General features: G+C 44.5%; 1 long non-coding RNA gene across 2 annotated transcripts in view; it reads right to left on the bottom strand.

The window, feature by feature from the left end:
• LOC110256604 (uncharacterized) overlaps positions 1–21,582 on the bottom strand; it is a 138,558-nt gene that overhangs the window by 95,044 nt on the left and 21,932 nt on the right. For both annotated transcript variants that reach the window (XR_014845306.1, XR_014845305.1), the window contains exon 3: positions 7,072–7,157. This is a non-coding gene — a long non-coding RNA (uncharacterized LOC110256604). The remainder of the gene's footprint in view (positions 1–7,071; positions 7,158–21,582) is intronic.

Below are 21,582 nucleotides of genomic sequence, written 5' to 3'. Positions count from 1 at the left end.
GTTTGTAACGAAAATATTTATTGAAGGACAATACACTAAGATGTTCATTAGTGGTTAAGTTTGGTGAAATTATTCAGAGATGATCTTTGTTCTACCTATATTAATCTATATTTTGTAAGTTATCTGCAATTGCCTATATATGCTTTCTTTTCTTTTTTCTTTTTTTTTTGTCTTTTTTTTTTTTTTTTTTTGTCTTTTTAAGGCCACACCCAGGGCATATGGAGGTTCCCAGGCTAGGGATTGAATCAGAGCTACAGCTGCCAGCCTATACCACAGCCACAGCAACGCCAGATCCTTAACCCACTGAGCGAGGCCAGGGATCTAACCCAAGTCCTCATGGATATTAGTCAGATTCGTTAACCACTGAGCCATGATGGAAACTCCTATATATGCTTTCTTTTATTTTGCATGAGGATAATACTCAACTTTGATTTTAAAAGTCAGATATGTTCTAAGGTTCCAGTTCTCCTTATCCTCAACTCCTGCTACATGAATGACTAATTTCAACTCCTTTTCTTTTGTCTTCTGATATTTATCTCCATGTTTCTTATATGTGCTTAAACTTCTTTGTCTTGATATCTTCTTTTTTTCCTACTGACTTTCTACTAAGGGGAATGAGGAATTGGGCCTCTTAAGCTTACAACTCCTCATCTCATGTCTATCTCCTATCATCCTCATCTAGTTTTATTAAAATGTTATTAAATAAATATTTAACATTCACTTTTTTTTTTTTTTTTTGCTTTTTGGGGCCACAGATGCGGCATATGGAAGTTCCCAGGCTATGGGTCGGATCAGAGCTACAGCTGCTGGCCTACACCACAGCTACAGCAACATGTCATCCAAGACACCTCTGTGACCTACACCATGGCTCTCGGCAACGCTGGATCCTCCACCCAGTGAGTGAGGCCAGGGATTGAAACCGCATCCTCATAGATCTTAGACTTGTTTCCACTGGGCCTCAACAGGAACTCCCAAAACCTCCTTTCTCAGTTCTAAAAATTTACTGACATCTGTCATTAATTGTCATCTCCTTCCCTAAAAGCCAGCTTTTTAAATGAAAAGAAGAAAAGCTTGTCTTTTAATTATAACCATTCTTGCAAAAATAAACATGAGGATAATTTACCATGTAATTTACTGACATATGTAAATACATACATATGATAGTATTAATATACACATCTATGCTTAAATCTTGGCTTTGCCACTTACCAACTGTGTGACTTAACTTTTCTGATGCTGTTTTTTTACTTGTTAAATGGTAAATAATACTGCATATCTTGCATGGTTGTAGTTTGAAGTGAAAATTATGTGTACAAAATGACGCTAATGTATTTAGAATGTACTAATGGCTCAAAACAGGTAGTCAGTATGTAGTTGATACTATTAACATAAAATATCAGTTATAATTTTGTTACTTTGTATAAAATATATGCTATAAAAATCAAGTCGAACAATGCAAAAGTAGATCAGAAAACTCCTAAAAATTGTTTTGCCTATTTCTTGGTGGAGCTATGTATTAATTAGAGTGAAACTGGCCATTCTTATAGCACAGGTAATTTGGAGGCATAATGGTTAGCATTGCCCCTTGAAAAAGTCCAGATGGTCTTATCAGGTCTTGTCAAGTTTCTTGTACATTGAGAAACTGAGTTCAGTGAGCCAACAGCATCCTAAAGTAGGCTTGCCATAAATTCAACAAACCACTGACAGCCCTCCCCAAGTGCGTGAAAAACAACCTCCTCCCTTCCTGTGGCAAAGAAGGGAATCTTAACTCCAGAGCATGACTTACCTTCAGCAAACAGGTGAGTGGCCTTTTGAAGGGCTTTGGTAAAGTGCTTTTGAGACCAAATACCTTAAAGAAGCTGACGGAAGTGGGCATTATTTTTTCCATTTTGGGACAAAAGATCTGAAGAAGAGTCTTTCCTCCCATAACCTACTAGCTTGTGAAAGGAAATGAAGAGAAGAGATTGGTGGAGGGGATGGGAAGAAAAGGTTGGCACCGGGCAGAGGAAGGGTTTGGGGAGGGAGGGAGGAATCGAAGGAGGGAGGGAGGGAGGGAAGGAGGAAAGGAGGGAGGAAAGAGGGAGGAACCTCTTGATTCTTAATGTCTGATCGTCCCCCTCAGGGATGTCTGGTCCCTCCCACAGACCACTGCTGATCCTCCCAGTTCCATTAGCGGTCTGAAATAAATCAATTATACTCATCAGTAAATTACTCCTTTAACCCTAACATAATTAACCCTTTGACTAGACCCTGCACTCCTTAAGGACATAGAACTTAGCTACTCTTTGCCTCAACAATATTTATACTCTCTGGCACATAGTAGGTGCTCAATAAACAAATATTTTCCTATTAAATCATTTAATAGGAAATAATAATAGGGCTCTTATGCTCTGTTATTTCCCATGAAGTCCACTGTTTACTCTGGACTGGAAAAAAAAATTTTAGTTTATGTGTTAATAATAAAATGTTCTATTTGGTCCCGCATAATAAAAAAGACAAGTTAAAAGCCCATATTATATAAAGAATTTGAGTCTTCTGCTAATGAATGGATGTCTGCTGGTGGACAGAGATGTTCTTAGCTGAAATTGACTTTTTGAAGTGATGATGGCAATTCCCATCCTCAGAGAGGCAGCTGAAGTCAGGAATATGGTTATTGTGGGATATAATTGAGGAAGTTGTTAAACTCATTCTAAAAAATAAAAACATGGAATAAAGCAAAAATCAACATACTGCATTAAATTTCAGAGTTTTGATAAAGCAAATGGAAATGAAGCATAATTTACTTTGGCTTGTTACTCCATTAAGGAGAGAAGAGTAGTGGAAGTATTTTTAAATAAGTAAATATTGAGTTAGAAGGGTTTGGAAAAGAATTGTTAGAATTGTAATAAAATTCTCTACATTTTTTTCCTATTTGGATATTAGTCAATGAAGTAGTTCATAACAAAAATCTGTAAGTAGGGAGTTAAATTTTTACCTGCCTGCCTCTAACTCCAGATCTATAGTGGTCTTATTTGCACGACTGCCTCTAGGGTGTTTGGAATAGATGTTAAAGAGAACTTTTAAGACCAGAATGGGAGAGTAAGGTTGCCAAACACCTGTGGGTAGGATAAGGTGTCCCAGTAGGGGAGACACTGAAATCACCCTAAGATAGGGGAGAATTAAAAAACCTAAGTTATTGGGGATACTCATTGAGATCAGAATGAGTCATGTGGTACCTTCCTTCATCTTCTGGTACTACCTTGGGTAAGTCAGTACCCAAGGTCCTCAAGGGAGTGCTGTCACATTGAAGGTTCAGATTACATACTGGACACGTGACAAAGATCTCAGGTTACCTTGAGGCTGTGTCACCTAGGGTTGGCCTGAGAAAACTTAGTCCATAAGTTGAGACGTAAACATCCCCCACCTTCACAGCTCCTTGTGGAGATTAGAGTCAAACAAGAAACATGAAGTAGCAGCAGATGTGGACAAAAACACAAACCAGGAAAATTCTAATGACGACCAGGGAGAGTGAGGATCCATCCCATCAAGAGAAGCAGAAAGGATAATGGGGAATCAATGCCTCCATAACCTCACTAGGTGGTTACTTAGACATAAAGTTAAGGCAAAAATAAGTAGTCTCATTAGTTGTCTACAGTGCTAAAGTATTCAAGAAAAACAAGAGTTATCTCTACGTATTTAATCACATCTGTTATGTTTCTCAATATATTATGTACCAAGTACTGTTCTATGTGCTAGGTATAAAACTGAGAGAAACAGAAATGGTTCCCGGCCTCCTTGAGCTTGCAGTCTTGGTCTAAAGTATCCCTTATTGACAGTGCTGCTGGGTTTATTGCAGTGGACAACTCAAGTACTTCTGCAGTTTAAGACTCACTGCTGCAGAAAGTAGAGAAGAACTTACCATAATGGCCACAGAATATACATAAGAGAATATACAAAGAGACCTATGTGGCAATTTCACTGCCAACCTAAAGATACACACCTGCTTTAGAGACTAGAGTAACTTGAACTAAAAGAAACATACTACCACTAAATGTAATATTACACCACATCTAAAAAGGAACAGGTTTAAGTAATCATGTCCTTGTGTAGACTGAAAACAGAGATTCATTAAAACATCAAACCTAATTGCACTTGGAAAATATTCACAGTCTCCTAGAATTGGAAAATCATGACTTAGTATGAAAGAAAGTCTAGTTTCTTGCTTCTCTTTCTCCTTTATTTATTCATTCATTGATTTAGCATCTGCTACATGCTGTGCACTGTTGGAAGCACATAAGGTACAGCAATGAACATGACACATAAATCCCTCACTTTCATGATACTTATATTCTAGTGGGCAGGAAAGACAAAAGAAAATAAAAATAAGTAAATACGTAAATTTCCAGTAGTGATAAGTGCAAAGGAGAAGGAGGAGGAGGAGGAGAAGGAGAAAAAGTGGAATAGGAGGAGGTAGGGATGAGGGGAAAGGAAAGAAGTAGAGAAAAGAGAAGGAGGAAGGGAGGAAGGACTGGGGAGGACTCTACTACCCAGGGTTGCCCAGGACGTCTTCCTTGAACAGAGCCTGAATGTAGCAAAAGAGTGAGCCATGCAAAGATTCAGAAGAAGGGGAGTGTGAAGGCTGAAAGCAGGACCAACATGGACAAAGCAGAGTGAGAAGAGAATAGTGGGAGACATTGTGGAGAGGGCCTAGATCCTGTCGGACTGTGTAGAACATACTAAAGCATTTTCATTTCTCTTTCTGTTGTGTTGTGCTGTATTTTTTTAATGATGAGAGGCTGTTGGAGTGTTCTTGAGCAGGGAAGTGACAGCACCTCTTTTCAGCTGCCAAGGCTTTTGCAATGGCACATCTCATTAGACTGAAGGTATACAGACTATAAATTCTGTACGTTGCTTGGGGTGATCCTAGACATTCACATCCCAGCTTCCCATCCCAGGCATGTAAGAACTTCCCTCAAAAGGGTCATTCATTAGACTTTCCAATGAGGGTGTAAAAAGTTGTGGGGGAGGAGGACACTGACCATGATGATGTGGCTAGAATGGGAGTAAGGGATCCCATCCCATCCTATTGCCATGACAATAGGAAATCAAGGTGTGACTGCCGGAGAATAATTTTCACATATGTTCCTATTAACAGGTCTTCCTCCATGATGCTTTATCTCAATGAGGAGAGAGCCTGCTCTCCTATCCATAAGCAAGATGTATTGGTGCTTTCTCACCCTGCATGCAGAGCGTAGCTGAGAGTGTTATAACAGGCCAGGTCCATTAAATGGAATAGCAATAGCTATTATTACTGAGCTCCTATCATGCTATTCACCATGTACTTAAATACATTATCTCTAATTTTCACAACCATTCCCTAAAATACTCTATTTGATAGATGGGGAACCTGAAGTTTAGCCAGATTGAGGAACTCACCCAAGGTCACACATGTGGCAATGCCAGGGCTTGAGCCCAGAATAGCATGACTCCAAACTTTGAACTCTTTGTCTTCTAATACTACACTGCCTCCAAATACATCAATTGACTGGAAAAAGAAGATTTAAGTTCATGATTGTCATTGTAGATTGTTTCTACCTGTTTATCTTATTTAAGATTCCACATGGATCAAATTTCATAGTAATGAAATTCAAGAGACGCTCTGCCATTTTGTTATAGGGCAGCAGTCTTGGAATCTGTGTCATAATTTATTATGTTGGATGTTTTTTGAAATAAGTAGAACTTAATTGAAAATGGAAGGATTTTATCACATATAATTTTTAAATAATTCATTTAATGAATTTCTTAGAGCCTAAAATCACTTTACTGCATATAAACCTCATTTAAACACAGACCTATAGTTAAAGCAGAGAATAGAGTAGAATTTACTAACTTTTTTTTTTTTTTTTTGTCTTTTGTCTTTTTGTCTTTTGTTGTTGTTGTTGCTATTTCTTGGGCCGCTCCCGCGGCATATGGAGGTTCCCAGGCTAGGGGTCCAATCGGAGCTGTAGCCACCGGCCTACGCCAGAGCCACAGCAACGCGGGATCCGAGCCGTGTCTGCAACCTACACCACAGCTCACGGCAACGCCGTATCGTTAACCCACTGAGCAAGGGCAGGGACCGAACCCACAACCTCATGGTTCCTAGTCGGATTCGTTAACCACTGCGCCACGATGGGAACTCCGGAATTTAAAAGTTATTTACATTTAAGAATACTTTTCTGTTGCTATTTTTCTAACACACTGGTTCAGGACTGCCTAACTTCTCCACCCATAGTTTTGTGAATTCCACGAATTTTAATACTGTATTTCTCAGAACATAACTCTCTCTCTGTGTATTTATCTCTCGCTGCTCTGTCTCTCTGTTTCTCTGTTTCTGTCTCTCACACACACTCTCGCGCACACACACACACACATCCTCTACAGAGAAATCAACTCTCTATGGAAGATTTTTGGGGCAGAATAGAATGCACTTTGCCCAGGCCAACAAAACAGACAGGGGCCAAAGACCGGGCTCTAGAATTGGTGTCACTAACTCCTTTATGTAGATCAATGCTGGAAAAATATCCTTCAGGTAAAGATTTTGCCTTTGTGGCTATAGGTTGTGACCCTCACTAAACTAGTCTTCACGTACTCAGTGAGCACTAGGTGACACAACTAGAATATTCAACTAGAAGAATAAAATATGACAGTAGGGAGTTCCCGTTGTGGTGCAGTGGTTAACGAATCCGACTAGGAACCATGAGGTTGCAGGTTCGATCCCTGCCCTTGCTCAGTGGGTTAACGATCCGGCATTGCCGTGAGCTGTGGTGTAGGTTGCAGACGTGGCTCGGATCCAGCATTGCTGTGGCCCTGGTGTAGGCCAGCAGCTTCAGCTCCGATTAGACCCCTAGCCTGGGAACTTCCATATGCCGCGGGAGCGGCCCAAGAAATGGCAAAAAGACAAAAAAAAAAATAAATAAAATAAAATAAAATATGACAGTAGAAGGAACCTTGATGATATCCTTGTTCAAAGTCTTTGATACATAGATGAAAACACTAAGGTCTTGTAAAGGGTTAGGAGGTAAAATGAGACCAGAACCCAGGTCTTCTTACCACGAAGAAGACTCCTCTTCCTCAACACACCGTGCTTTCTTTCTCCTGAATACAACAAAAACTGGAACTACGTATTCCTGTAAAACCTGGATTAGGAAGAACAGGGTTGTATGAGAATCCTTGTCCCCTGACACCAGTACCCTGTGATTTCCCAGGATGGGGCTCATTTCTCTTTCCCCTCTTCCCAACCCAGTGATTGTAAACTTTTTCCCTCTGAAATGCTGTAAAACCTGTCAACACTCACCTGTAGGGACTTGAGAATTCAGAACAAATGCTTGTTGAACAGGAAAGGAAGATGGAGGGAACATTGCCTCTTTGCGTGTAGAAATTTTATGGCATTTCTCCCAAGTGTGTCATAGGTGTGTGGTTTATTTTTTTATGAAACTTTTATGAGAGCACTTCATTTCAGTTCTCCTGCTCCTTTTATGGTGGGCCTGCTCCTATTATTTTTCTGTAGCTGAGATTTTATTTTTAAATATTAAATTGTGATTGGGGCGGGGGGGAAGTTTCTTTATTCCCAGAGCCACACTCCTGTATACAAAACTTCTTCTGACTTATGTGAAGGCAACTCCCACATCAGAGCTTCAGCCCTGGGCCCATAATTTGCAAGCATATAATGGAGCCTCATATTGCAATGCAAATTCTAGTACCCAGGGATCTGCAGCATAATCACCCAGTTACAAGGAAGGTAAAGAGGAAAGGAAATTAGCATAATGGGCCACAGAATATACACAGGAGGATGCTCAGAGGCCTCTATGGCAGATTTCACCACCATTCCAAAGATATGCTTGCTTTTCTCAGAAAATGCGCTCTCTCTAGTAGAGATGTTGTTGGCTCCATCTTGGAGGAACTTGATCTTCAGCTGCTTTCATGGTAGTAATGGGCTGGGCTGAATTATTCATATTCTCTCATTCTGAGCTACAAAATGACCAGCCAGAGGTTGGGATCACTCTAGAAGCTGAACTTCAATGGATGAGTAGGTTGATCTATGTCAACATGGAAAGTGAGAAAGAACAGCATCCCAAGAGGAGGAAGAACTGTGAGCAAGGGTACAGAGAGGGAATGACCTGCCCATGGAGAAACACAGTCCCATTGGGCTGAGGTGTGGGATGAGGCATTTATGGCACACACCCATTTGAACTGAGGTCCCCATTACCCAGTGGGACTTAGCACCTGGGCCCCTGGACCCTGATGAACAAGTTTATCTGAAGGGGAAGTTTCCTCTGATACACTGAACAGCTATCCCTGGGTGAGGATTCCAGAAAGCCTTCCTCTGTAAGAGATGAAAGAGATATGGAACTCTTTCATTTTGATTCCTATTCCTAGGATCTCTCCAATTGGCAGCAATCACAATTTCTTCTGGGATGATACCTAATAAAATATTGAACATAAGTTGTTCATCCTGAAGTCACTTGGAAGTGGGCAAAGGATAACCCAATATTTCTTACAAGAAATATTTGTTCATTAAGTTCTTTAAATTCATTTTTTTCAATCATTCAACAAACAATTTTTTTTCTTTTATGGCCACACCTGCGGCATATGGAAGTTCCCGGGCCGGGGACTGAATCCGAGCTGTAGCTGCGGTCTATGCCAGAACTGCAGCAATGCCAGATCCTTTAGCCCACTTTCCTGGCTGAGGATCCCCACTGTGCCACAGCAGGAACTCCTCAACGAACAATTTTTGAGCACCTACTGAATATGGAGATAGAAAAATAAATAAGGCATAGTTTCTTCACGAAGCCCTTTCTTGGACTGTTGGAGATGACAATCAGATAGACAATTTTAAGGAACTATGGAAAATGAAATCCTAGAGGAGTGTGAAGGGATCATGGGAGCCAGAGGAAAAGTACCAACCCCACCTAGGTGAATGTACGTGTGGAAGTCAGTGACTCGAATGCCCACGCTGAGCCATATGGGTAAATAGGATTTGACCAAGCAAATGGGGGCTGGAGTGAGAAAGCAAGGTGAGTGGGAGGGAAAGAGCATTGCAGGCAGGAACGATGGCAGCAAAGCAGCAGAGGCAGGAAAGAGCATGATGTAGGTGGTGAGCATCAGACAGGCTGGAGTTGCTGGAATATGAAGCACTCAGTAGGATGTAGTGCTTCCTGTGACTGCTGTAGCACATTGCCACAAACACCGTGGCTGAAAACAACATAAATGTGTTCTCTCTGCAACTTTGGAGCTCAGAAGTCCACATTCAGTTTCAAGGGCTAATGTCTAGGTGTCAGGAGGGCTGATCCCTCCTGGAGGCTCTAGGAAAGAATCTGTTTCCTGGTCTTTTTCATCTTTGCTGTTGGTCTGCATTCCTTAGTGTGTGGCCCCTTCTTCCTGCATCTTCAAAGTGAATGACTCCCATCTCTGCTTCTGGCACCATATCACCTTTTCCTTCGGTTCTGCCTTCCCTCCTATTCCCTACTTCCTCGCTGACCTTCTTGCCTCCCTCTCAAAAGGTCCACCTAGATAATTTTAGGATAATCTCCCTATCTCAGGACTAATCATAGCTGCAAAGTCCTTTTTTTATAAGGTAATATTGCCAGGGGCCACCAATGCAGATCTGAACATACTTGGACAGCTGTGGTTCAGTCTAGCACATAGGGAAGAGCAGGAAATGAGTTGTAGGAAGCAAAAGGGAATCCAGGAAAAGAGGGTGTTGTAAGCCACATTAGGAGCTTGGCTTTAATCCTATAGATAGCGGGGAACCTTTAAAGGGTCAGAAGCAGGGGAGACACAGCACAGGAGAAGCTGGACTGAGTGGGGACTTGCTGGAAGCAGAGAGACCACTTGGGAGGCTAGTGTGAGAGGGAATGGGAAACACTGTCGATGCCTAAATGTTAGATGAAGTGTTTCCCCATCCCCACATAATCCTTCAGAAAACAAAAAGAGACCTTACATTTGAATTCTCACAAATCCTTTTTAGGGAGTTGTTTTAATTCCTTTATTTGGAACAACAAACTGGTACTTGATGATATGATTAATGATTTAAAACAGGGACATTTTTGAGATGGTCCAATTGATAATTACACAGGAACAACATGGTAAACCAGGACTGTCCCCGGCCAGCTGGGCATATGGTCACCCTCTGTTTGGAGAAGGCATATTGGCATGAAATGGCTTGAATCAATGCTGGTCTGGGGTATTAAAGAGGTCTTCTGGCTGATTCTGTCCCCAAAAAAAGGCAAAATCAATTCATTGAGCTGCAGCAATTTTTCCTGGGATTATGACCTCACAATCACAAGTGTTCCATGGTGTTATAAACAAGCATTTGAAAGGTTACTTTAAAATGAATATATTAAGTGCTTACATGGGGAGGACTATAGTATGCAGTAGGAAAAAAAAAAAACTCAGCTGTTTGACGGGTTCTTATGACTTTAGGAAATGTTTTCAGAGACAGAATCACATTTGGATTCTAAAAATGCTATGTCAAACAGAATTGACCATGATTTGCTCTAGAAAACCATATTAATTCTATAGGTTGCCCCAGTGATAAAAGAAACCCTGATGTCAAAATTACGTGTGAGGAGTTTGAATAAAACTGTTTCATGAAACATGAGTGAGGATGTTAATTTCTAACTTAATATCTTATTCTTTATGTGCCATTTTAAATTTTCATGTACAGCTAAATTAACAATTTAAATATAGACATTTGACTATCTATCAGTTAAATTTGCCCTCCTCAAAAAATGCTTGAGTTTGACGGAAGACTGTCTTTCTAATTGAAAAAGCCAGGGAGCTCTATTCCAAATGCTCAAGGTTTCTATTCTGACATATGAAGTATTCTGAGAGTAAACCCTATAGGATTTGATAAGGCAGGATGCTGGGTAAAGGAGAAGGATGGTCAGTTGGATGGGTGGTGGTGTCAATGGCAGAGACATAGGTTTACAGAGATAGGGTGGGCAAAAGGATACAAAAAGTTCATCCCTGGCCATGTTGAGTTTGAGATGCCCATGGGGGCATGCAGAAGATTCTTGGATATGGAATTAGTTAAGGAAATAGGAAAGTTTATTTGCATTGGAATTATAGAGGCAATATCACTGCAGAAAACTAGAATTAAAACAAGAAGCATAGGAGTTCCTGTTGTGGCTCAGTGGGTTAAGAACCCCATATAGTGTCCATGAGGATGCAGGTTCGATCCCTGGTCTCTTTCAGTGGGTCAAGGATCTGGTGTTTCCACAAGCTGCAGCATAGGTTGCAGATACAGCTCGGATCTGGCATTGCTATGATGTAGGCCAGCAGCTGCAGCGTCTATTCAGCCCCTGGCCTGGGAACTTCCACATGCTGCAGGTATGGCCATAAAAAAAGGAGAAGAAGAAGGAGAAGCAGCAGCAGCATAGGAACAAGTGTGATGATACAGGGGAGATTAGATGACCACAGGGTTTTATGTTTGGGGAAGTTAATGAAAATAGACTTGGAATTTGTGGCATAGTACAATCAAGTGGCCTTAGGGTTTCTAATAGCACCAGTCTAAAGGGGCTCCTGGAGTCATGAGGTAAGACTCCACTGTCATCAAGCAACTAGCAAGGGGTACTAGTAGGCTAGGGCAGGGTGAGGCCAAAAGGGGTCAGACACCATATCTGTAGGATTAAGGCTGGCTTGGGCATGTATGACTCTGGGTGGATTTTTTTGTTTTTCGGGTTTTTTTTTTTTTTTTTTTTTTTGTCTTTTTGTCTTTTTCAGGGCTGCACCACGACATATGAAGGTTCCCAGGCTAGGGGTCTAATTGGAGCTATAGCCACGGGCCTACGCCATAGCCACAGCAATGCAGAATCAGAGCTGTGTCTTTGACCTACACCACGGCAACACCGGATCCTTAACCCACTGAGCAAGGACAGCAATTGAACCCACAAAACCTCGTGGTTACTAGTAGGGTTCATTAACCACTGAGCCACAACAGGAACTCCAACTGTGGGTGTCTTGACTCTCAAAACTGAGGAGTGAAGAAAGACATGATAGGCACAAAAAAAGAGAGAGAGAAAGCAAGTTTAACCCTTAGAGACAGAATGTTTCTGTCTCCCCAAAGTTCCTATGTTAAAGCCTAACCCCAATGTGATGGCATTAGGAGGCGGGGCATTTGGGAAGCGATGAGGGTTAGATGAGGTCTTGCAGGTGGGGCCCCATGGCAGGATTCGTGCCCTTATGAGACTCACCAGAGCCTCTTCTCTCCACCATGGGAGGAGACATCAAGAAGGCAAAATGGTCATGTGCAGCCAGGCAGAGAGCCCTCACCAAGAAACCAATCTGCGGCAGCTTGCTCTCGCATTTCCCAATGTCTAGAATGCTGAGAAGTAAATGCTGTCATTTCGGGCACCTGGCCTGTGGTGTTTTGTTATGGCAGCCTGAGCAGACATTGACCATTATGCCTCAGGAACTGTTTAACGAGAGATTTTTCTTCAGCTTTTTCAGAGTGTGGGAGCATCCTGGCTGCTGGGGAGTGGGGACAGAGGCTGGGGTCTACATCCCAGAGTCACACCTTTCCACTTTGCCATCTGTGAGACTCACTGTGATCAGAGATGACCACCCGCCCCCACCTCCAGTGGCAACCCATTCCTGCTGCCCAGAGTCAGGGGAGAGCCCACTTCTTGCCCTTGCTCAGTGGTCAGAACAGTAGGAGCTCCAAGACCTGGTTATAGAATGTCTCTCCCTGAGCACCACGCCGAGGTCACTGGCCCTCCAGACCGGCACAGGCATCCTCTCTTTCCACAAACATCTGTTCTCTTGGGCCTCCAAGTGGGAGGGTGGGCGCTTGGTGGCTGCCTGGCTCAGAAAGTGCCCATTATGAGCCGTGGATCGTCTTGCATTCCATCAAGCATGTGATTACAGCCAGATGCCGTGGCGATGGGCATACAACAGCTCCCTATAATAACCGTAATTACGATCCTGGTGTTTCTTTAGCTCAACGTACTCTGAACTTCTGAAGTCAGAAGAAATTTGAAAGAATTGCTTATTAGAGGCTGCAATCAAACAGAGAAGGGGAGCGTCCTTTAAGAAGGGGGGTAGGGGGAGTTCCTCCCTGACATGTTGGCTTCTGCACAGCCTGCCCCGACATCCCGTGGTGTGGCTCCGGAGTCCAGAAAGAGCATGGCTCTGGCTCCACACGCCAGCTCTTGTTTCTCTTTGCCCCTGTGCATGGCTCAGCCCGGTTCCTGCTCAGCTGCTGCTTCTGGCTGGGAGGGAACAGCAGGCACCTGCCTGCCCATCCGCTCCCGTCCCCCCTGCTGTGGGCGCTTTGCTGAGAGGGGCACCTCCCCTGCCCACTTGGGTGAAGTTCTTGGAATGCCCAGGGAGAAGGGGGTCGTTGGAAGCTAAAATTGGCCGCTTGCTGTGATGACTAACAGCCACCTGGGCCTGCCATTCTTGTGGAGCCATCTATTTGTGGAATGTGGAGCTGCTGAGGGGATGTTGGCAATCGGGCCAAGTCCTTTCTTATAGGAGCACATGGAAAAGAGCTGGAAACCCGGTCTGTGAAGAAAGAGGTCGTCTTTGTTTTCCAGTGCTGCCGTGACAAAATACCACACACCATGTGGCTTAAATAAAGGAAGTGTATCATCTCTTGATTCTGAGGCCAAGCCTGAGATCAAGGTGTCTGCAGGCTTGGTACCCTCTGAGGGCGATGAGGGAGGTGTCTTCTCCGGGCCACCTCCCTTGGCGTGTTGATGAATATCTTTTCCCTGTATTATCTTCACGTCACTTTCCCTCTATGTGCATGTCTTTCTTTTCATGTGGTGATTCTCGGGTTGGGTCGGTTGGACTCACCCTATTCCAAGATGACCTCATTTTAACTAATGACATCTGCAACACCATCTCCAAGTAAGGTCACGTTCAGAGGTTAGAGCATCAACATATATGGACTTGGGGGGAAGACATAAGTCAACCCATAAGAGGTATTGTGCGCTGACCATGTGCCCAGCGCTGTGCTGAATGCGGGGGGCAGGGGGTACCCTTGAACAGGAAAGGCAACTTCTACCCTCCCAGAGCTTGGTGGGATTGCAGAGAGTAGAGAAAAATGACACGATTGATAAATGACCAACTCCACAGTAGGGGCACTAGGAGGGGCTGTAGAAAATCACAGCAAAAGTCCTCACTCGAGCCATGGAGCCTGAGGAAGGCCGCCCCAGGAGCGAGGTTGAGGCTGAGGTCTCGGGGATGATAGAAGCTCGCCCGGGAAAGGGGGGGTAGAGCAGAGAGATGCCCAGTGGGGGTGAGAAAAAGAGCCATGGACCGGAGGGGAGAAAGCCTGTGACCTGCAGAGAGAACTAAAAGAAATTCCCCATGGTTGAAGCAAAGCGTGTGAGGGTGTATCCTAGGGGTTGAGGAGGTGAGCAAAGCGGGGACCGAGACGATGCTGGCAGGAAAATGATGCAGGTCCTTGTAAGCCTACTGAGGATACTTGGCTACAGGCCTGAGGGAACTTGGGAGCCCCTGCAGAATGCCATTAAGGAAAAGACCCCATCAGACTTAAGGTTTAGAAAAACTCCACTGCAGAGGAGGGGAGCTGGAAGGAAGACCACTCAGAGGCCCCAGGCGTGAGGTCACCAAGGCTTGAACAAGCACAGTGGCGGGAGATGAAGCCCTCGGGACTTTGACACCCACTCATCCTTCAAAGCCCAACTGGGGCTCCTCAGACTTCACAGGGCCACCACCCTCTCCACCTGCCACTTCACATGTTTGTGTGAAGACTCAGTACCAATCTCTCCCCCATTGTTTTATTTTTCAAGCACTGGCATATTTACAGTATACCAGACACCAAGTGGATTAAAAACTATAATTCATTTAGGTGCCAAAATGAAACCGTGAAGCCCGATGCTATGATTACCCCCACTTCACTTAAGGAGACAGAAAGACCTTGCCCCCAAGGTCTCAGAGCTAATAATGGCAGAGCCAGCTCATGACCTCTGGCTCTTCAGAGGCCACATTTTCTTTTTTTACAGCAGCACCTGCAGCACATGGAAGTTCCCTATACTAGGGGGGTGGTATTGGAGCTGCATCTGCCAGCCTACACTACAGCCATGCATCGCCGGCCCCCAGCCTCATCTCTGACATACACCGCCGCTTGCAGCAACACTGGATCCTTAAGCCACTGAGCAGGGACAGGGATGGAACCAATATCCTCACCAAGACATCAGGGAATTCCAGAGTCCACACTCTTAACCATGACCCTATGTTCTCTCCTACAAGCAGGCTGCCACTTTACCAGCCTATCCAGCAGAGTGCCAGGCAAGCACTTAGCTCTCACTAGATACCTGTTGAGGAGCTCCTGCTGTGGCGCAGTGGATTAAGTTTCTGGCATTGCTGCAGCTGTGGCATAGGTGGAAGCTCCAGCTCGGATTCAATCCCTGGCCCAGGGACTTCAATATGCCACAGGTGCAGCCGAAAAAACAAACAAACAAACAAACAAAAAAACGAAAAACCTTGTTGAATGAACGTTGAAGTGATCAGATGTGTGGTGGGATCAGATGTGTACGGGGTGGGGGGCAGGGGCATGAGTCAAAGATGACTTCTAGAACTTTCAGCTTGAGTGGGGAGTGAGGCTATTCACTGAGCTGAAGATCAAGAAGGAGGAAACTATGACAGGGAATGAAGGTTAAAAATCTACACCAGAGACCTCCATCTGGAAGAGCGACTAGAGCAGGCAGATGGGATTCATCTCTGCCTGCACCCTGAGCATCTGGAGCCTCAGCCTCTCCTCAGTAGGTTCGTATCACCCACTGCCCTGGTGAGAATAACATCAATCTGAAACGTTCGTAGGCCTTACCCCATAACAGCTGAATAACAGCTATTAGCTTTGGACTCTAGGCATTTTTATGAGATCTTAGTTCCAGGGTTTGAGGTTTGGCAAAAAGAGCATATTATTCACACACAAAACAACTGCATTAAAATAGCATTAAGAGTCTGGCTTACACTGACAAAACCTAGGAAATTCAGAATTATGAAGAAAAGCCTGTCCTGAGTTCACCCCCACCACGAGGCCAGTGTTGCTCCTTCTGCACTGAGGGTAGAGAGAATGGTTCCCACCTGGCAGAGCAGCCCAGGTGAGGGGGGGACAGGGCGGGGGAGGACTTGAGGAGGAGCGTTATAGAAGGAGCCAGGCCCGCTCCCTGGAGCCTGTGTGGTGATGCAGACAGCCAGCACCCGATCCAAAGGCCATGCCCCTGATCCCAGGGCCTGGAAAATGGGCCAGCACCAACCTCTGGCTCTTCTGGGCTGGAGACCTCCTTCCGACAAGCACAGGACAATGAGACAGACGTTCACACTTTGCCCCACAAGGCTGAAGCCTCAAGTTCCCATCCCTCTATGACCTTGGACATGGGAAGAACTCACAGGCAGGCACACTGCTCCCCACTTAGTTCTCATATTTTGAGGGAAATGAGGAGAAAGAAGCTCAGTAATGGGTGAACATGAAGTGTTGGCCGTGTTGGAAGCGTAGCTGGTTATAGCATTGGGAGACCCCTCTGTTAAGTAAACTTGAGAATCTAAAGACTCTTGATTTGGGGTGATATTGAGAGGTAGGGAGAGTCTGCTTTTGTTCTGCAGACTCAGAGACATGGAGAACAGACTTGTGGTTGCCAAGGGGGAGGGAGAAGGAGTGGGATGGACTGGGAGTTTGAGTTTCATAGATGTCAACTATTACATTCAGAATTGATAATCAGTGAGGTCCTGCTGTACAGCACAGGCACCTATATCCAATCTCTTGTGAAAGAACATAATATGAGAATATGAGAAAAAGAATGTGTGTGTGTGTGTGTGTGTGTGTATATATATATACATATGCATATATGCACACATATAGAGAGAGACTGGTTCACTTTGACATACAGCAGAAATTGGCATGCCACTGTAAATTAACTGTACTTTAACAAAAAAAATTTTTTTAAAAGAGAATTGGGGAGAGGAGTGAGGAAAAGAAACTCCAGCCTCTTGGTTAAAAGCGATCTTTCTCGATTTGAGATGAAGTGCAACCATTTGTTATTTTTTTAATCCAGGTTTATCGAGGTATAAGTGACAAATGAAATTGTAAGATATTTAAAGTGTACAACTGATGATTTTAGATACACATTCACTGTGAGAAGATTCCCCCTGTGGAGTTAATTAACATATCCCTTCACATATTTATCTTTTTGTGCCTGTTAGAACATTTTATTTCCACTCTCTTGGCCAATTTCAATTATATAATATAGCACTATCAATTATAGCCGCCACGTTATACATCAGGCCCTCAAAACTTACTCCTCTTATAACCAACAGTTTGTATAATTGGTTCTTTAGAGGTACTTTGGGAAGAAATCCTGTAATTCTAGCATTCACCAGGGCATTTGGGGTAAGAACCTCCCCCAAGCTTTTGAAAAAGCTAAGTGGAAACCAAGAGCTCAAAAGTGGGTCAAGTTGGTTTTAAATATGGTGAGTAGTACCCTTCTCTGACCAATTTTAAAATGAAAAAACACAGTCCTTGGACAAGCAGCCTTGGTCTAGCTTCAAGTGTCAGAGGTGGTAGGGAGAGTGAGACACCCCTCCACACACAAGAACCTCAGAGGGATTTTGCCAAATAAAAACAAAATGTGAAGTTAATTCCACCAAGGTATTGCCCTCTTGCGATAGTTTTTGAATTTCGTTAAAATCTTCATCCTCTGAAATCTCTCAGTGATTGATAAATCCCTTCTCTGTCCTCCAAGAACTACTCTCCGGAATAAAGACCAAAATGGACAGGCTCATTTAGCCCTTGACATAACCCTATGAGGTCTTTCATGATCTCCACGGATAACATCATGATGTTATTTACCATCATGGTCCAATCACCGCTACGGTGCTCGTTCAATCCATGGCCTGGGAATTTCTGCTTGTCATAGGCAAAGCCAAAAACCAAAAAAGAATCCTATTTCTATATACATATTTGTTTTACTTTTTAATGATGCCAAGTGATTGGCCAAGGTCACACATACGTGGTGGAGCTGGACCTGGAACTTCATGGGTCCTATTGCAGAGGCTGTACCCCTAACCACGCCCTGAGCTCCCACCCCACCCACCAGCACCACATTCGATTTCAGCAGGGGCTTAGCTATCTGTACCACCCCAGACCTGAGCCGCCTGCTAAAACCAGCTGGAAGCCATCCAGAGCCATAGAGCTCATGACCCTTCCAGAAGTTCTCATCTCAGCTTCAGAAACCCTTTTCTCTAGTAACCAGCTTAGGGACAGAAAAAGCAATGATGCTCATTTCTAAATTGTCCAAAGTGACTTTAAACACCACATTTTCTTGGGAGTTCCCCGGTGGCACAGCCTCAGCGGGTTAAGGATACAGTGTTGTCATTGCTGTGGCAAGTTCCTGGCCTGGGAACTTCTGCAGGTGCAGCCAAAAAAAAAAGGAAAGAAAGAAAGCTTGTCTTCTTGAAAGTACACTGAAGACCCATTTCATTTACCTTTCTTCTTCTTCTTTTTTTTTTTTTGTCCTTGACAACGCCAGATTCCTAACCACTAGGCTACCAGGGAACTCATACCCCTCTTCATAAATGGGAAAATGCAGAGGATTTTGTGCTACCAGCTCAAGAGCTGAGAATAAAATGCAGGAAGACTCAGGCTTTAGAAAATGACCTCGTATCACTTTTCCAATAAGGTACAAAATGCTAATAATTCTGAGGAAACTGACTGAAAATGCATTAAAGTACAGAATAGCTGGAAGTTGAGAGAAAGCCATTTTTTTGTGCCCCTCTTGACCTGTCATTTAGCAAAGCGGGACAACTTTGGCTGTGTCATGGAGTGTGGCTATTAAGATGTCATAGCCATGACTCTGTGACACTCCATCAGCGGACACTGGTGATACCTCCCCTTTTCTGTTTGGAAGAGGCAGGAGGGGTTATTCATAAACTCAATGACTGGCTGTGAATGGGGGACAGAAAGCAATATAAGCATGAGCTGTAACAATTTCAGAAACAAGCAGGACACGGTGACATCAGCAGAACGAGGCATGTCAAAGCCAGTGACAGACAACACAGAGAAGATTCCTTGTAGAGCTCTAGGCAATTCTGTTCTGGCTGGAATCTTTAGTTAACAGTCTAGAAGGGCCCATTATCTGTGATTTAACTGGAAGTCTGAATGAACAGTACAAGTATTTGACATATTTCTTGGTAACACCTTTTAATAAAGGTCGTGTTTGTCTCTAGTTTTGTACTAGAATTCTTTTTTTTTTTTTCTTTTCCCCTTGCTTTTTAGGGCTGTACCTATGGCAAATGGAAGTTTCCAGGGTAGGGGTCAAATTGGAGCTGCAGCTGAGGCCTACACCACAGCCACAGCAACGCCAGATCCAAGCCGAGTCTGTGACCTGCATCGCAGCTCATGGCAACACCAGATCCCTGACCCACTGAGTGAGGCCAGGGATCGAACCCCCACATCCTCATGGATACTAGACAGGTTCATAAGCCACTGAACCACAACTCGAAATCTTGTAGTAGAATTCTTTAGCGGGGACTCTCTTAAAATTCCTCTTTGGAGATTGAATTTTTGAGTCTTTTTCATACCCTCCCCATGCCACAGGCCTGCTTCTTGCACACACACACGCACACGCACATGCACAGACCCCCCCCCCAATCCCTGGTGAGGGCCTAGATGGGAGCTACTGGTTGGCACTGGGTTAATTACCACCACCCTGAAGCTGTGAGGCCCAGGGGGACCCACACAGGAGGTCTGAACCTGTCTTGTTCCCTAACCCCCCAGGAAGGGAACCTTAATCATTGGTTCTTTTCCTTGTCTGTTTTCTGTTTGAGCAGTGAGGACTCAGTGAGAAGAAAGCAGCAGAAGAAAGAAATGCTTGGGAATCAGAAACAGGGGCGGTGAGAAATGAAAATGATGTGCAGAGTTTCACCAGTCCCTGCTCTTTCTCCTTTTCCTGCTTTTTTGGAGTTCAAAATCCCTGCTCTTTCTCCTTTCCTGCTTTTTTGGCGTTCAAAATCCCACAGGTGTACACATGGTAAAATATGCTTTTATCACACCATTAAGTAACACCTCACTCTGAGTCAGACCGAGTTATGAAACCTGAAGGTTCAGAAAAGCAGATTGAGGATTGGGAGAGCGATGCCCACAGTAGGAAGTCACTGGGTTCAGCCCCTGGCACCAGTGAAGGATGAGGCCGTCCCCCCCAGGACCTGCTTCTCCTGGAGATGACTAAGCCCACACAAACGTTTGGGTTCCATGGAAACCACAGGGAGGAGGGCTGGCCTCTGAGGCTGGGAGAGAGAACTGAGCTGCCCCGTTGGGTGGGCCCCACAACTGACTTCCCATGTTGTCACTTCACACGGCACACGGTGGTTTGCTCTTTGGCAACACCGAAGAGAAAGTGTGTGTGCGGCGCTTGTAAAAGCTCTCAATTTGACGCGGGTGGGTGAGCTCTGTTGCCTCCCAGAGGCAGGAGAAAGCCTGAGATGAGTAACCTCGTTACCCGTTGGCTCTGCCGCAGAGCTGGATGGGTTCCCAGGGTCTGTCCCGGCCAGGAGGTCAGCAGGGACCAACAAAGTCCCACCACGTGATTCACGGGAGCAAGTGCCCTTCACTGTGTCCCCCTGCCAAGGACCGTGGACACGGTGTCCTTATTGGAAAGGGTGAGACCATTCTGATTGGAGACACTCATATTGGGTGTTTTAAATTTCAGGCAGTAGACAAACACATCTGTTGTTTCTCTCAGGCAACGAACTACCTTTCTGAAGATGACAGCAGGCCCCTTGAATAGAAGACCCAGGTGGCGTCTAATACCAGTTAATAGTGTAAGAAAACTGTTGAAAAAGGGGAAATCACAAATGTTGACTTTCAAGTAACTGAAAATATGATTGCAAAGTAGCTTTGCCTGTCCCGCCCTGACACCTCACACATCAAAGGAGAAAGTAACTTTTCTAGAAAAGGATATCAGCAAGTGCAAATTCACACACAGAGGCCTGTGAATGTGCCAGCACCCAAGGCGTGCAGAGGAGGGAGCGTGGAGGCGGGAGGGAGAGGCTGATGAGAAGAGCTTCCTTAGGCAGGAGCTGCACATCCACTTTAGAGGAGACAGGAGCATGGCCAGCAGAGAGAGCAAGTTCCAAAGGGACAAAGGTGGAAGCAAGCAGGCAGCTGCACAAAAGTCTCTGCAGTAATAGGATTGTACTTTTTGATTTGTCCAAAAGCAGGTGATGTACATCCAGCAGGATGACCCCTCGTCTGGGAACTTGCATATGCTGCAGGTGCAGCCCTAAAACAAAACAAAACATAAACCCACAAAGCTCACTTTGCAGTCAGGGCGTGAGGGGTCACTGAGTCCACTCATTCAGAGCCAGCCATCCCTCCCTTCGAGGCTTCTCGAGGCTGACTTAGGGCCTGGAACAACACCCAGCAATGTCCCTGCTACCATGAGCTCTCCCTGTGCCTTGGAGAGAGGCAGATAGCGAGTCAATAAACAGAGGTTAGCTCTCACAGTGTTAAGTGTTTCAAGAAAAATAAAGCAGTCATGTGATGAAGTGATGGAGAGGGAGTGGCATTTGATGAGGGAGTTAGGAAAGGTT

This window comes from Sus scrofa, chromosome 1 (assembly GCF_054392235.1).
Source record: "Sus scrofa isolate SSC_HxYL_T2T_F1_AM1 chromosome 1, Sscrofa_HxYL_maternal_Yorkshire_Landrace_v2.0, whole genome shotgun sequence".
NCBI classification, from domain to species: Eukaryota; Metazoa; Chordata; class Mammalia; order Artiodactyla; family Suidae; genus Sus; species Sus scrofa.
The sequence above is the reverse complement of the archived record's forward strand: the minus strand, read 5'-3'. Positions and strand labels throughout refer to the sequence as shown.